This window comes from Capsicum annuum, chromosome 5 (genome assembly GCF_002878395.1).
Source record: "Capsicum annuum cultivar UCD-10X-F1 chromosome 5, UCD10Xv1.1, whole genome shotgun sequence".
Classification (NCBI taxonomy): Eukaryota; Viridiplantae; Streptophyta; class Magnoliopsida; order Solanales; family Solanaceae; genus Capsicum; species Capsicum annuum.
The window spans coordinates 211768501-211785181 of NC_061115.1; the positions used below are offsets into that span (position 1 = coordinate 211768501).

Genomic DNA, 16681 nt, shown 5'->3' on the forward strand with positions numbered 1-16681 from the left:
AATAGAGAAATAAAAAAAAAGATTGAAAAAAAAAAGACAAGAAAAAATAAAGATTAAGAAAAAAGTGAAGAATTAAAAAATTAAGAAAAATAAAACTGAGAGGAAAAATAAAAATAAAGTTTGAGAAAAATAAGGGAAAAAAAGAGAACTGATAAAAAACAAAAATAAAAGAAAATTAAAGTTAAAGACAAATGAATTAAGAAAAGGAAAAAAAAAGAAATAGATAATGCTTGAGAAAAAAAGAAAAAAGAGAAAAAAGTAAAGGTTGAGACAAATGAATTAAAATATGAAAATAAAATTAAAGGAAAAAATAAAAAGTGAAAATAATAAAAAATAGAGTAATAAAATTAAAGAAAAAATAAAAATAATAAAAAATAAAATTTGAGAGACAAATGAGTCTGGAAAGTTTTAAAATATATTTGAGGTGTAGAAGGACAAAATGGTACTTATATTATACTTAAAAAGTGAGAAAGGTTATTCTTTAAAGACATTTCTTATTGGGGTCAAATATCTAAATCCACTCATATTTGGATTTATCACATGTAATTTCCTATTTTTATACTGGTCCTTTCACAAAATTACAGAATACAGTTATAATATTTTCATATAACAAATATGTAAGATATATGTATTTTTGTACTTATTTAGAAATCTTAATAGTGAGCATTTTTTTAATAGGGACGGCAACACAAATTAACACACATGTATGACATACATAAAACATATATTTTACGTGCTAGTTCTTCATACGTACAACATACATTTTATATATCCTTCATTTACAGTAAGCTTCCTATACAATTGGTCTGGATTGTGCTTACAGTTTGATAACACATATATCGAATCTAGTTGGCCACATAAATTAAACAATTGATGCCTTCACATACATACACATGCATTCAATTTCTGCTTTAAAAACGCACATTGTTTTCGTGCTACTTTAGTTAGGATTAGTATCACATGTATACAAATATAATGTGTTCTGCTACATTTTGAAAGAAAAATCTTGCTAAGTTTTGGAAACAAAATCTCCCCATATATTAGCAAAAACGACTGCTAAATAGCGGTACTTATTAAATTTTTCCTTGTGATATGATCGAATCTATTGATAGTATCTTAAATTTGCAAGTGAATTTTACTTAAACATGGTATGTTTCAATTGATGATATGAACATGTGATAAAAGTGTTTTTATTAGATATTGTCAACTAAACTTTTACTAAGTTTTTGTGTGTATTTTCAACCTCTCATTATGTAGATATATTAACCATTTAAAATTATATTATATTCATTAATTATATGCATTAACTTCAATAAGTAGTAAAATCTCGGGAAAAGACATCGTTTTTACCCTAAACTATACCCGAAAAGTCGAAGTCACACCTAAACTATACTAGTGACTTATTACACACCTAAACTATAAAAAAGTGAAACCATTTACACCTTGTCAGGCTACCACCACTTGCATGTGGTGTAGTGTTTTACACGCGTTGCCACATCAGCACCACGTCAGTAAAAAGTATCACTTTTTTATAGTTAAGGTGTGTAATAGGTCACTTATATAGTTTAGGTGTGGATCCGACTTTTCAACTATAGTTTGAGGTGAAAATGATGACTTTTCCCTTAATGTTTTTAGCCGTTTACTTTTGTTATTTAATAGGTTAGACACGCCTAAAATAAGTGTAACACACGCGCCTTAGAATGGGGGTTGCGGGGAGATAATAATATCACTTTTTTATAGTTAAGGTGTGTAATAGATCATTAATATAATTTAGGTGTGACTTAGATTTTTCGGGTATAGTTTAAGATGAAAACGATGCCTTTTCCCTAAAATCTCAAACATGTATCCACTTGACGCAAATGTGCATAATTAAAACAAGTAGGAGTATTATTTATGCAACTACCTGATAGACACCGGAGAACACACACAATTTATTTCATAAATTTTGAAGCAAGATAGAAACATTTTATTAAGATATATATGTGTATTCAATTAAAACAGATTATGATTTGATGGTCTTAGTGAAATTTAAAGATAAGTTTAAAGAATTGCCGATGTTTGACCAAATTTCTAAACCTAACTTTTTTAAAAATTATATTTTCCTTCAGAGGTTGACGGAAACTGTTTGAATTTGATAAAACTAATTTAAAAATATGTTTAAGTAATATGTGTGTTTGATCAAATTTTTTAAAAAAATATTTCAATATGTTATGATATATATCAGTTATAATGAATGTCTATCAAGATCTATTTGATGTCTATCAGGATTTGATGTATCTGTCTTTTAGTGTGAAATTAGGAGGAAATTTTTCCTATAAATAGAAGAGTTTCTTCATTGTAAATATCCCTCAAGAGAAATAAGAATTACTCTCTGTATTCTCTCTATTCCTCTTCTTTATTCTTTTTTATTTTATAACACGTTATCAGCACGAGACTCTACCATCTCAAATTCATATCTTACGAAGTGTGAGTTCGTTGCCCTTCAAAGTTCGGGCAAGAACTATATTTCATAGGTGTTGGATGCTGAAATCCACCTAAATGCTATGAGTCATGAAAACGCCATAAAGAATGAAAATACAGCATCTAGTCAAAATCGTGCTAAGGCTATAATTTTCTTGCATCATCATCTTTGACGAAATTCTGAAAATTGAATACCTTACTACTAAGGATCCATTCGTATTGTGGAATAGCCTAAAAGAAAGGTTTGACCACTTAAAGATGGTCATCCTCTCAAAAGCACGACATGAATAGATGCATCTGAGATTTCAAGACTATAAATTTGTTTATAAGTACAATTCGACCATGTTCAGAATTTCTTCTTAATTGAAATTATGCGGAAAGACAGTCAATGATAATGATATGATGGCAAAGATGTTCTCCACTTTTCATGCCTCGAATGTGCTCTTACAACAACAATATCGAGAAAAAGGTTTCAAGAAGTATACTGAACTGAGTTTTCATCTTCTTGTGGCTGAAAAAAATTGTTGATGAAAAATCACGAGAACTGACCTACTAGATCTGCACCATTCCCTGAAGTGAATGATGTGCATGTTTACCATGCTAGGCATGAAAAAGGTCGCAGCTCTGGTCATGGATGTGGTCGTGGTTATGGTTGTGATGACCAAGAAAGAAACCTCATTTCGGGTGTTAATCATTCATCGAACAAAAAGAGAAAAGATGAGAAACGTGAAGCAATTACTTGTTTTCGATATGGTGGAAAAGGACATTATTTATGTGACTATCGTACTCTCAAACACTTGGTTGATCTTTATCAAGCATCACTAAGGAAGAAAAAGAGAAATTCCGAGGTTAACTTTCTCTCTGAAAATAATGTTGACATCACGAGCTTGGATGCAGCAGACTTCTTTGAGCACCCTGAAGAAAAGATTGATCATTTGATTGGTGATGGTTCCGTAAACATGGAAGAATGAGTGATTTTTTATTTTGTTTTATTTTTATTGACAAGAGTTAGTGAATAAAAATCATGTAAAAGTAGTTATTTGTATGAGTATTAGTCTTTGATTAGTATTAATTAGTTTAATTATATTATTGTTGTTTATTATTGAATTGAATTACATTTTAATTTTTTCATTATTTATTATAGTAAAAAAAAGAAGAGAAAGCAACGATATTCTTATATACTCCTTCCGTTTTATTTTATCCGTCTCAAATTGGAATGACACAGCTATTAAGAAAATAATGATTGGTAATGTAACTTTACTATTTTGTCCCTCTTAATTGTGTCTTGTTATTAGTTTCAATATTGATGGATGACTAATACCAAAACACGATTTATATTTTTAATAATGTATTTTTAATGGTACTTCTCTTTGCAATATTTTTCAAGAATGTTAATAACAAAGAGTAATCAATTACAATAAGGGTATAATGGAAAAAAAATATTTTATCTTGATAAGTAAAATTGAACAAGTTAAATGGGATATCAAATTAAGAAATTTAGAACGAGTAAAATAGGACGGAGGAAGTATATTTGTTGAAAATAAGAATGAAAAAAAAAAGAAATAATGATTCTACTAAAATTAAAATTGTTGTTTTTCAAAAGAATTTGTTTTTCCAAGAATGATGATTACTTTGCCAGTACTACTAACACTATTATTCGTTTCTGAAAGAAAAGGAAAAAAAAAAAAAGAAAAAATAAGTAGATTGATTGTTGGCGGGGTAACCAAGGACGCCTATGTCCTGCATACCTTTTTATCTATAACATATTAAAAATATATAAGTCATTAAAATACTTCATAATAAATAAAATTATTTTTTTATTATTTTTTTAATATTTAAAATTAAGATAATAATAATAATTTAATTATTATCTTAATAATTAGAACTTCAAATCCAACTAAACATTGGATATTAATTTTTTTCTTATTTGAATTATGTAATTTAGGAGTTTCAAACCAACTAATATATTGCCTATTACTTTTTTTCTTATTTTAGGACTCTTTATATATTGGAAGAAAAATTCATCGCTATCACAAAAATTATTGAGGTATTCTCTTCCAATCTCTCGTTGTTTTTTCTCTTTGTCGAATGTCTCGCATTTTTTATTTTGTTCTATTTTTGTTTTATCATAATTCTTTATGTTGTTAATTTAATGTTGGTAAGTTCTCTATTAAGATGCTCACCAGCCAAAGCAATAGGAGGATATCGATACTGTCTCCGTTCAAAAAATTAACTTCGAATCCTTTACAATCAAGATTTTAAAAATAAACTCAAATCTCTTTTTCGTGCATTAATTTGTTGTTAATTTCAAATCATATGTATAGTCCTATATGTATTGCAAAAAATTGAAAGTGTATAACAACTAAAATCTTCGCCATTGGCAATTCAGAATGAAGTTCTACTAACTTCGTTGATTTTGTAGTAACATATCATTATAGGAGGAAAAGGAACAGGAATTTGATTTTAACTTCGACAGAATTTTCTATCAAGGATCGGAGCAAGCTGATCTAGGCGTTATATGATTAGGAATGAGGTTACTCAAGATAAGGTAAGAGTGGTTTTAGTGGTGGACAAGATGACGGAAGCGAGTTATATTGATAATATTTGATTTGTTTTGCATTGATGTTGTAGGTATCTTGAAGGCGAATGAAATGATTATAAGACATAATTGATGAACGAAATATTGAAGGCAAATTAATTTTAGAGGCTTTGTATTGGTTAATCGGTGTTACGCATCAAATAAAAAACATTTATGATGGATTGAAGTTGAAGAATCAACATTGATTTATGGTTAAACTGAGGTTTGTTGTTGCCACTGAAATCTGGATGTAGGTTGGAGTTTTATTTTCTACATGTATATCTCCTTCTCTATCTAAACCTCCTTTGTTCACGAGGTTTAGCATTCTTCTTCTTTTTGTCATCTGCATATATTTTTGTGTATCTATTTTCTTTACATGTAAATTATGTACATATAATTTGAGAAATAACAAGGAATAATGAATTTCTTAGTTTGATTGTTTTGACTTTGAGAGCTAATATCATGCAGTGCTATATGAAAGTTGGTGTTTTGACTTGGATAACAACGTCATGTATTTTTCAACATTTGGAGCTTAAGTTACTTTGGGGGTTGGGATTGTTGTTTATGGAAAATAATTCGTACTTTCAATTTCCATAAATTTCAATTCTTTAGGGTCTCGAAATTGTGGATCAATTTGATTAATTTTCAGAGCTAAATTAGATTATATTAATTTAATATTTAAAAACTAAAATTAGATATTCAAAAATTATATGAAAAGTAATATAAGTTGCAATATTTTATATTGATTAATTCAATATTTTTTTGAGAGGTAAAGGACGACCGTTGAATGAGTAAAGGACGACCACTGAATGATCATAGATAGAAAGATATGAAAGGTAGAAGAACGTTAGCAGGTTGTGTGTTGATAAGGTAGTTGAATTTTGAGTCACCATTAGATTTGTATAATTTTTCATGAATTTTTATTTTTATGTTTGCTATATTTATGAATTTTTATTTTTATGTTTGCTATTATATTGCATAACAATCCCTAATTAGGGATGAATTATTTTGTTTAATGTTACAAGTTGTTTTTTGTTTTGGTTCCAAGAAAAAATCTTTCTTAAAGATGAAGGAATTTTTTCAAACACTTCACATTGGAGCATTAAGTCAATGTAACGACCTAATCAAATATCGGGTACCAAATAAATTTAGATATCTTTTGATTACTTTATGTGAACTACCATACTTAATTTTATCTTGGTGCTATTCGAGCTCATACTTATATGCAAGAAATGATTCGGGTATGAGAAGAGAATATGCATGGATGTCTCAGTGAGAAGGTATGAGAGGTTAAATATAGTGAATATTATGAGAGGTAGAGTTAGGACAAAGAAATCTTAAAGTGATGTGATTAGATAAGGCATGACACATCAACATGATCATGGATAGAAAAAAATGAAAGGCGATAGAAGGGCAGTAGGTCGTGTGTCGCTAAGATGTTTGAATTTTTAGCCACCATTAAGCTTGTGTAAATTTTCATGAATTCTTATATTTATGAATTACTTTGTTTAAATAATTTTGTAAGTTGATTTTTGTATTTCTTATCAGCCGTGAGAGTAGAAATTTTACTAAGGGTGTTTAAAACTTTAGTATATATAATTTTTAAAAAAATTGACTTATATGCATAATTATTTTTTTCTATATGAGCAATATAGTTTTTCGACGAAGGGTGATCGAGTGACCACTCATGAGTCAATTTAGCTCCACCATTATCTCTTAGTACTATCTTTGGATGCCATTGATGATTGCTATTACTTTTATTGGTTACATTCATGAAATTAGTTTTATGTACAGGGTCTATCGAAAATGATCTCTTGGTCTTCTCAAAGTAGCGATAAGGTTCGAATACACACTAGCCTCCTCATACTCCACTTATGAGATTATATTGAATTTATTGACATTTACGAAGCATCTAAATAATGAATTGGTAAACTTGAAAGTCTCCGTAGTTGATAAATTTCAGTTCAGAAAACTTTTGTATAAAGAAAATACTTTTCTAGAATATGTTTCATTGGAAGAAATCATTTTTCAGTGTGTTTGATTACTTTAGGTTATGGAGAATTAGATTTTACATTTAAACTAAAATAAAAAAAATGAGAAAAAACATGCTCCCCCAAAAGGCAAACAATTTTCATAACTAATTGGCAGAATTTAGTTTCCTTTTAAGAGGGTGAAGATATCAAAGTAAAACTCACCTTATCGTGAAGACTCTTATAAAAGTGATTTGAATTTGTTGTCGTTCATTAAAACACTTCACTTTAGACTAAATCATTTTTTCACCGTTTTTTTAAATTATTAGTTATTTTTATAAAACTATAATAATCAAAAGACATTTAATTATTATAGGACACTTGACTCTTTTAATACGGTGTAAAAAAAATAAAAATTATTGTGCTTTTGACTTTAGGACTTTTTTATTTTTTATTTATTTAGGATTCATGCTACCAAATATGTTTAGAATTTAGGTTTAATATTACCTCTACATAAATAGTTTCGTAAAATTATAAGAACCCTAACCAGATCAATATTGCTTCTCTCCCTACACCACGCTACAGAAGTTCTCTCCAAATTCATTATCTTCTATTGACCCTAAATAAGGTGTGTTTAGTTTAAAGATAGTTACATGAGTTATACATAATTTTTATAATTTTTTATTTTTCTTTTGCAATTGAAAATTTCTCCTAAAAAAATTAGATGACATAACCATATTACTGCCGATTAAAGTAGTTGCTGAATTTCTTGAAGATTTTATTTGATGAGCTCAAATCAAAATATTTATCAAGAAAATTTCTGTTCAACAAGGAGGTTTTTTACGTAAATATTCATTTTTTTGTTTAGTGTTTTTGAGTGTTTAAGTTTTACTATTATTGTTATTGAAAATAGAATTATTTGATCAGTTCAAAAATTGAAAGTTTCTACAATAATACTTTTTAGCAATTTTAGGGCATCAAGTTTTCAAGCATAGTGTCTATAAAATAGTTTAAATTTATTGACTAGACTGCCAGGATATAGAACTAAATAAGATTGATGCAAGTTGAGGGAAGTTAAGTTATTGATGAAGGGTTCATGGACATCGAAAGCATGAAACATCCATTGAGAAGGATTTGTCTCTAAAATTGAATTTCATCATTGCAATATAATTTAAAGTATATAAAGTTATTTTTTGATAAGTATATGCAATATTAAGAAAAGCGTAAGTTGAACGATGCATGATGGAACAACTCAAATTTAATATTTTCTTCGATTATGTATAAAGTGAATTGCAAAGGTTGTACACAATAAATTGAATGAGATTTTGCAAACAGGCAAGGGATTAAACCATATTTTAATAAGCCAGATAATCATATGTTTTACTGAATTATTCATGTTGATAATTTTTTTGTTGTTCATGTGAGTCTATCTTAGCATTGAAGGACTTTGATGTTATCAAGTCATTTGATATGTGGAGGCTTCTTAAGAACAAAGATAGTGTTCTTGAGACGCTTACCGCTAAAATCAAGGAAGAGACATTGAGGACCTATCTTTTTCTTTATTTTCTTCTTGCAGTTCTCTAAGTTTGGATCAACATGCAGGGAACAATAAATTTCTGCATTATCGGGTTCTTTTACTTGAAGAAGAACAAAAATATACTTCCTCGTGAAAAGACACAATATCCAAGACGAGTTGACAGATGATTTAGTGTTTGACCCTCTTTTAAATGTTACAAAAATTATATACTCTTATTGAATTATTTTTTTTTAATTTTGGCTTTGATGTTCTGTATTTGCACAAAAAATTGTGTTTTTATTATTTTGTGATTGATGTATACATAATTTCTTGAGAATTTTTATTAATAGTACTCAATTTTGTATAATTTCACATTCTTTTTACTGATTGCTAAAGAAAAAAGGTTCACATTCTTGATTGATTCTTTTGTTTTATGCTACAACAAATATTAGCTTTCGTTCGACGCTAGATTTTGAAATTGAAACTGAAAAATTTAAATTTTAAAGAAGGTGATTTTTAAAACTTGAAGTTGCATTTGGATGAACATTTTGCTTTAATATTTTTTGAAATATTTGTTAGTGAATATATTTGTAACAGAATATATATGAACTTCTTGTCAATATTTTCTCAAAGCTTAAAGATACTAAGAGTTCTTACTTCAGCATGAGGTACAATTATTATAAATTGTTGCAAAACTGAAATTTTGTTTGCTGAAGAGCTATGGACTAGGAAGAATTGGTTAAAAAATATTCAATTTTTTTCAGTAGATTGAGGTTAAATTCTTCATTATATTTATATTAGTAGTTCTTTGTCCTGTTTGTTCAAAAACTTCTTTATTTCTATGAAAGATCACAAAGTATTCACTCAATGAAGGACAAAGAAGGATTATCCATATAAAGAAAAGAGGAATAAAAAGTATTTACCATATAATGTCTCATACTCAATAATTTTACATTTAATTTTTCTTTAGTTTACATATGAGTTATGACACCTCTCTTAAAGATTAGTTTTACGATTTGATGGTGCTGACTTTTTTGGTCGGGAACATCACCCTCCAAGCATGGTTTTCGCGGCAATACTAATACAAGTATGGATGAGAAAATGCATGATAAGAGAAGACCAGTTCCGAGCTGCTCACTTTTAAAAAAAAGCATTTGAGCTCTTTTAGACATTATTTCGCACAACCTTTTGAAAGAAGCAAAGATAGATATAGTGATCTACAACACAATAAGCTTTAAAGCTAAAAATAGTTGCTACATCTAAATGAGAAGCTCTTCATGCACTAAGAAATCAGCTAACTCCTTATCCTGATACATGGTGGCAATGAATTCTAACTATGAATAGTAGTATGTAATAACTTATTAAGCCATACATTCCCATGTAAACTTCATGTGTGCTACATTTTTTTATCTTCAAAATTTACGTTATAGTTTAAAATTTTGGTACTTAATAAAATAACGTATATACAATAATTTATTTATATACATTTATTCTTAATTGACGTTTGGTACACGTGCAACACACGTACACTGAACTAGTTATATTAATGTTCCATACTACTTAATTATTAATTTCTTTCTCAAATATAATATAACAAAATTATACTAGTGTTATTGCGTGTTAACGTTCTTACTAAAAGAATATTGTTTGGACGTATTTTGCTTTTTCTTAATTATTGAATGCTAAGAAAAGCTAATCACTTACTAATTGGATATATGTTTTTAAGTAAAGTGTGATTAACAATTTCTTATAAGTTTTCACTTTGTACAAAAATTTCATATATATCTTATTTGGTGTATGTTATTTTATTTGAAGATATGAATAATTTTCAAAGTAAGCTGTCCAATTATGAAGATATTTGTTTGATTGATTCTGGAACTACACATACGATATTCAAAGACGAGAAATATTTCTCTCATCTAAACATAGACAAGATTAATGTTACTATAATTTTTGGTAGTGCTAATTTGATTGAAGGCTTCGAAAAAGCCATTATAATCTTGCCCAAGGGAACTAAACTTATCATAAATAATGCTATGTTTTTTCCTAAGTCTCGAAGAAACTTAATGAGTTTTAAAGATATCCATGAAAATGATCATCATATCAAGACATTTGAGGAGATGAATCTTGAATATCTTGGTATCACCAAGAATGTCTCTGGGCAAACATGCGTTATAGAAAAGTTTCCTGCTTTATCTTTTGGTCTGTGTCGGACACTGATTTGTGCAATTGAGGCACATTCTATAGTAAAGCGAAAGTTTACTAATTCTAATACTTTCGTACTTTGGAATGATAGTCTGGGACATTCTGGATCTATAATGATGAGACGAATCATAGAAAATTCAAATGGGCATCCATTAAAGAACTTGAAGGTTATTTTGAATGGTGAATTTTCATATAATACTTTTTATCAAGGCATGCTGATTGTGAGTTCATCGCCAACAAAAGTTGGGATTGAGTCCCCTGCGTTCTTGGAACGCATACATGGAAATATTTGTGGACACATTCACCCACCTAGTGGGTCGTTTAGATACTTTATGGTCCTAATAGATTCTTCTTCTAGATGGTCTCATGTGTGCCTTTTGTCATCTTGCAATTTGGCATTTGCAAAATTGTTGGCACAAATAATAGGATTACGGGCACAGTTTTTTGATAATCAAATTAAGTCTATTCGCCTTAATAATGCTGTAGAATTTTTATTCCAAGTATTTAATGACTATTGCTTATCGATTGGGATAAGAGTGAAATATCCAGTACCCCATGTTCACACTCAAAATGGCCTTGTCGAGTCATTAATTAAACGTCTGTAGTTGATAGCAAAACCATTGCTTATGAAAAATAAGTTGCCCACTTCTGTTTGGGGTCATGCAATTTTGCATGCTGCACTTGTTCGTCTTAGACCGATAAATTATTATAAATTTTCTCTATTGTAATAGATTTTGGGTCAAGAGTCTAATATATCTCATCTGAAAGTTTTTGAGTGCGGTGTATATGTACCTATAGCATCACCAAACTACATCAAGATGGGCTCCCAAAGAAGGTTAGGAATTTATGTTGGGTTCTAATTACCCTCAATTATTCGCTATCTTGAACCGTTAACTGGAGATATGTTCACGGCTCGATTTACAGATTGTCAGTTTGATGATATAATTTTTCCAAAATTAGGGGGAGAAGATAGTGACATCAAAAGAGAAATTTTGTGGAAAAATTCATCACTATCTCATCTTGATCCACGTATTTCTATTTGTGATCAAGAAGTACAAAAGATTATTCATCTGCAGAAAATTGCAAATCAAATTCCAAACGCATTTACAGATTTAAAAAGGATCACTAAATCACATATTCCTGCAGAGGATGTCCTAATTTGAATTGATGTCCCTAAAGGACCATCTACTAGTGTCATAGCTAATGAATTCTAAAGCACGCTTGAAGCATGACAGACCATTAGGTTCTAAGGATCAAAATCCTAGAAAAGGAAAAACAAATGGTCAAGATGACACTACGAAAGATCCTAATATGGAAGTTCAAGATTTCAGCAATGTTAATTTTATTGAAGGAATTAATGGGCCTAAAACTCAAGAAAATGAGGAACTATCCATAAATTTAAGTGATGTTGAAACTAATTTAAATCGATCTGAAATAGTAGTGGATTATGCCTTTGCATATAATGTTGCCACAACAATCATGCAAGATAGTGAGGATCTTGAACCTCATCTGTCACAGAATGTCAACAAAGAAATAACTGGCCAAAATGGAAAGAAGCAATTCAATTTGAATTAAATTCACTTGCGAAACGTGAAGTTTTTGGACCTATAACTCAAACACCTAATGGTGTTAAGCCTGTTGGCTATAAATGACTCTTTGTGCGAAAAAAATGAGAAAAATGAAATACAAAGGTATAAGGCACGCCTTATTGCACAAGGTTTTTTACAACGGCCTGGTGTCGATTATGAAGAGACATATTCACCAGTTATGGACGCAATAACATTGCGTTATCTTATTAGTTTCACTGTCCATGAGAGATTTGAAATGTACTTGATGGATGTGGTAACAACCTATCTATATGGATCACTTGATAATGAGATATACATAAAAATTCCTGAAGGGTTTAAAATGTCGAAAGCATATAGTTCAAAGCCCCGAGAAATGTATTTCATTAGATTGCAAAAATCATTGTAGGATTTGAAGCAATCAGGACGCATATGGTATAACCGTCTTAATGAATATTTACCTAAGGCAGGTTATACGAATGCTGAAATTTGCCCATGTGTGTTTGTAAATAAAACAACGTCGGAGTTTGTTATACTTGCTATCTATGTCGATGACATAAACCTTATTGGAACTCCAATAGAGTTTCAAAAGGCAATTGATTACCTAAAGAAAGAATTTGAGATGAAAGATCTTGGAAAGACAAAGTTATGCCTTGATTTGCAAATTAAGCATTTGATAAACGGTATCTTTGTCCATCAATTTGCCTGTACAAAAAAGGTGTTGAAATGATTCTATATGGATGGAGCACATCCATTAAGTACTCCAATGGTTGTTTGATCACTTGATGTGAATAAGAATCCATTCCGACCTTAAGAAAAGAATGAGGAACTCCTTGGTCCTAAAATATCATATCTTAGTGCAATTGGTGCACTAATGTATCTTGCAAATGCTACAAGGCCTGATATAGCCTTTTTAGTTAATTTGTTAGCAAGATATAGTTCTGCTCTTACTAGGATACATTGGAATGGGATCAAATACAGATTACTATATCTAAAAGGGACTACCGATATGGGCTTATTTTATTCTAAAAATTGCAGTTCCGATCTTGTTGGTTATGCTGATGTTGGGTACTTATCTGACCCGCATAACGCTCGGTCTCAAACAGGCTATATGTTCATATGTGGGGATACTGCTATATCTTGGAGATCAACAAAGTAGTCTATCGTAGCCACTTCATCGAATCATGCTGAGATTACAGCTATTCATGAAGCAACTCGAGAGTATGTGTGGTTGAGGTACATAATACATCTCATTTGAGAAAAATGTGGCTTGAAATGTGATAAAGTATCCACGATTTTATATGAAGATAATGCAGCATGCATAGCACAACTTAAAAGAGGATTCATAAAAGGAGATAGAACGAAACACATTTCGCCAAAGCTCTTCTATACATATGAGTTCCAAAAGAATGGTGATATTGACGTACAACAGATTCGTTCAAGTGACAATGTGACTGATTTATTCACCAAGTCTCTTCCAACTGCAACTTTCAAGAAGATGGTGCACAAGATCGGAATGCAAAGGTTCAAAGATGTTCTTATTAAGGGGAGCTAATACGTGCTGTACTCTTTTTTCCTTATGAGGTTTTGTCCCACTAGGTTTTCCTTATAAGGTTTTTAATGAGGCAGCCTATATACATATTGTTAGACATTCAAAGGGGAGTGTTATGATATATATCAATTATAATGAATGTCTATCAAGATCTATTTGATGTCTATCTGGATTTGATATATCTGTCTTTTAGTGTGAAACTAGGAGCAAATTTCCCCTATAAATAGAAAGACCTCCTTCATTAGAAATAAGAATTACCCTCTTTATTCTCTCTACCCTTCTTCTTTATTCTTTCTTGTTATATAACACAATACACATTTTCTCAAAAGATTTTTTTTTTCTAAAAAAAATACTTTCAAAGAGAAATTACTTTTTCTTACTTGAGAAGAGAGAATTTAGATCCTATAAGGTATAATTTGAGATTAATTTTTAGGATAATCTTATTCAAAATTTGATTAAATAAAATACTTGAAATAACTCATTTTGAGATTGCAATATAATTTTTTATTTCATCTTAAATATGAAATAGCTAATTTAAAAATAACTAATCATAAAATAACTTATTTTTGATCAAACAACCCTAAAAAATTTGAGAAGACCATAGGTTGGACTTTGGAGTTTAATTCCCACATATTAGTTTATTTCACTTTTTCTCAGTCGTATATAATTCAATTCGAAAGTTAATTCTGGAAGTGTCAGCTATCATTCATTAAAGAATTTAAAAGTACAGGCACTTGCTTTAATGAAACTTCTGCCACTGGAGATCTCATTCATTTAAAAGTACTTAATTTAATGAAACTAAAAAATTCTGGAAGTGTCGGCTATCATTCATTAAAGTACTTAATGAAACTACTTAATTTAAAAGTGCAGGCACGCACTTAGTCACTTTAATGAACTCATCCCAAATTTTTTAATTTAATTTCTTATTATATTTATTATTTTTTATTAATAAAAAATTTTATTTTTAATATTAATTATTTTATCTCTAAATTAAAATTAAATATTATTTAATAGAAGTACTATGATAAAATAGTTATATTATTAATTATTTTTTTTAATTAATATGCAATGTCAATTGGGACGAATAATATGAGATGGAGGAAGTATATTTTGTTCATTTCCTTTTAATTGACCCTTTTATTAAAATTATTTATTTCAAGTTTACTTTATTATTAAATAATTATATAAAAGATATATACTCAAATTTATATTTTCAAATTCAAATTTATATTTTCAAATTATAATTAATAAGGTCAATTTTTACAGATATTTTAATAGAATCTGTGAGAAAGAAGAAAAAATAATGTAGTACCTTTATACGAATAAATTTGAACTTTCTCAATGTTTAAATGAGAATTTCCATCTTGCTTTATTTTTTCTATCAGTGAGCTGGCGATGAAAATTCATGAAAAAGTCATGTTTTATGACATAAATTTCTATTGATTTGTGGTGGAAAAAACTCAGTCAATGCTAACAGTGTATATATATAGAAGATATCTAAATAAATATTTTCTAAGTTAATGTGTTCAACCTAGATAAGTTTAAGTGTCCGTTTATACAGGTATAATATATAAATATCACTCTAAATTTGATATCAAATTATAATATTAATCTTAAACTTTGATAATGTACAAGTAAGCTCTTTAACTCTACAAAACCTTAACAAATAAATACTCTAATTCTATGTGGTAAAATGAGTGCATACACTAAAATCATGTCTTTCGGAGTTAGAATTGAAGATTTTTCTTATTCAACTTTTGTATAGTTAAAAGCCTACTAATGCACTGTCAAAATTTAAGTACATAGTTATAATATTTTTTTTATTAGGTGATAACATCTGAGTAGATTACTAATTCACGTAGGCACAAATAACATAGATACGTGTAAATTACAAAATTAGAGTGTTTATTTATTTAGATTTTATATAGTTAAAAAGACTACTTGTAAACAGTGAAAGTTTAAGTTCAATCAATTTGGTCATATTTATGTATTTTAATAATATACACCAAAGGCTCCTCCAACTATTTTAATGTTGTTCTATGCCCTTTCACTTTGTCTTATGATAAAACTTTTATCTGGTTCTTGTCTTCTTTTTCTCATTCTCTTTCAAGGTACTCTCTTGTTTACACAAATTCAATTATTTCATCTATAATGTTACATTAGTTTTTTGTTTTTTTATTAATTAATAAGGATTTAGATTGATTATAATTTGATTTAATTTGATAAATAAGTTTGTTTTTGTTCATATTTTAGCTGTTGGGATTTTCGTTTTCTTCCTGATTTGTGTATATTGAGCTAGTTTTGTTGATTTTATTGAGATGGTATGATTCATTTATGTCTAAAGTTTAATTCCTTATCTGTTTCTTTGGCAGTTCAGTACTTCTTTATGTATGAGTATTATGAGTTGTTAATTGTACTGAATTCTGAAGTACTAGTAATAAAGGCGGAGTCCGAATTTGGACTTTATAGATTCTAGATTCTGTAATAGATTCTATAATAGCGATATTAGGTGTTAGTAACTAGATTCTGAATTTGATTTTGGTACATTTTAGTGAATTTCTTAATATAAATACAGAGTTTGAATTAAACCTTATTAACTTCTTGATATGCCTGTGACTAGTACCTGGGCTAGGATTTGAACTTTATGGATTCTAAATTCTATAGTAGCCATATCAGGTGTTAGTAACTAGATTCTGAATTTGATTTTGGTACATATTTAGTGAATTTCTTAATATAAATAGAGAGTTTGAACTAGGCTACTGAACTTCTTGCTACGCCCCTGACTAGTACTAGAGGTGGAGCCATGATTTGAACTTTATGGGTTCTAAATTCTAT

At 29.0% G+C, this 16681-nt stretch overlaps 1 protein-coding gene across 1 annotated transcript in view; it reads left to right on the forward strand.

Moving 5' to 3' along the window:
• The first annotated feature begins 15791 nt into the window (after positions 1-15791).
• LOC107871217 overlaps positions 15792-16681 on the forward strand; it is a 6568-nt gene continuing 5678 nt past the window's right edge. The window contains exon 1 of the mRNA XM_016718073.2: positions 15792-15957. The gene's annotated coding sequence lies outside the window, so the exon portion shown is untranslated. The remainder of the gene's footprint in view (positions 15958-16681) is intronic.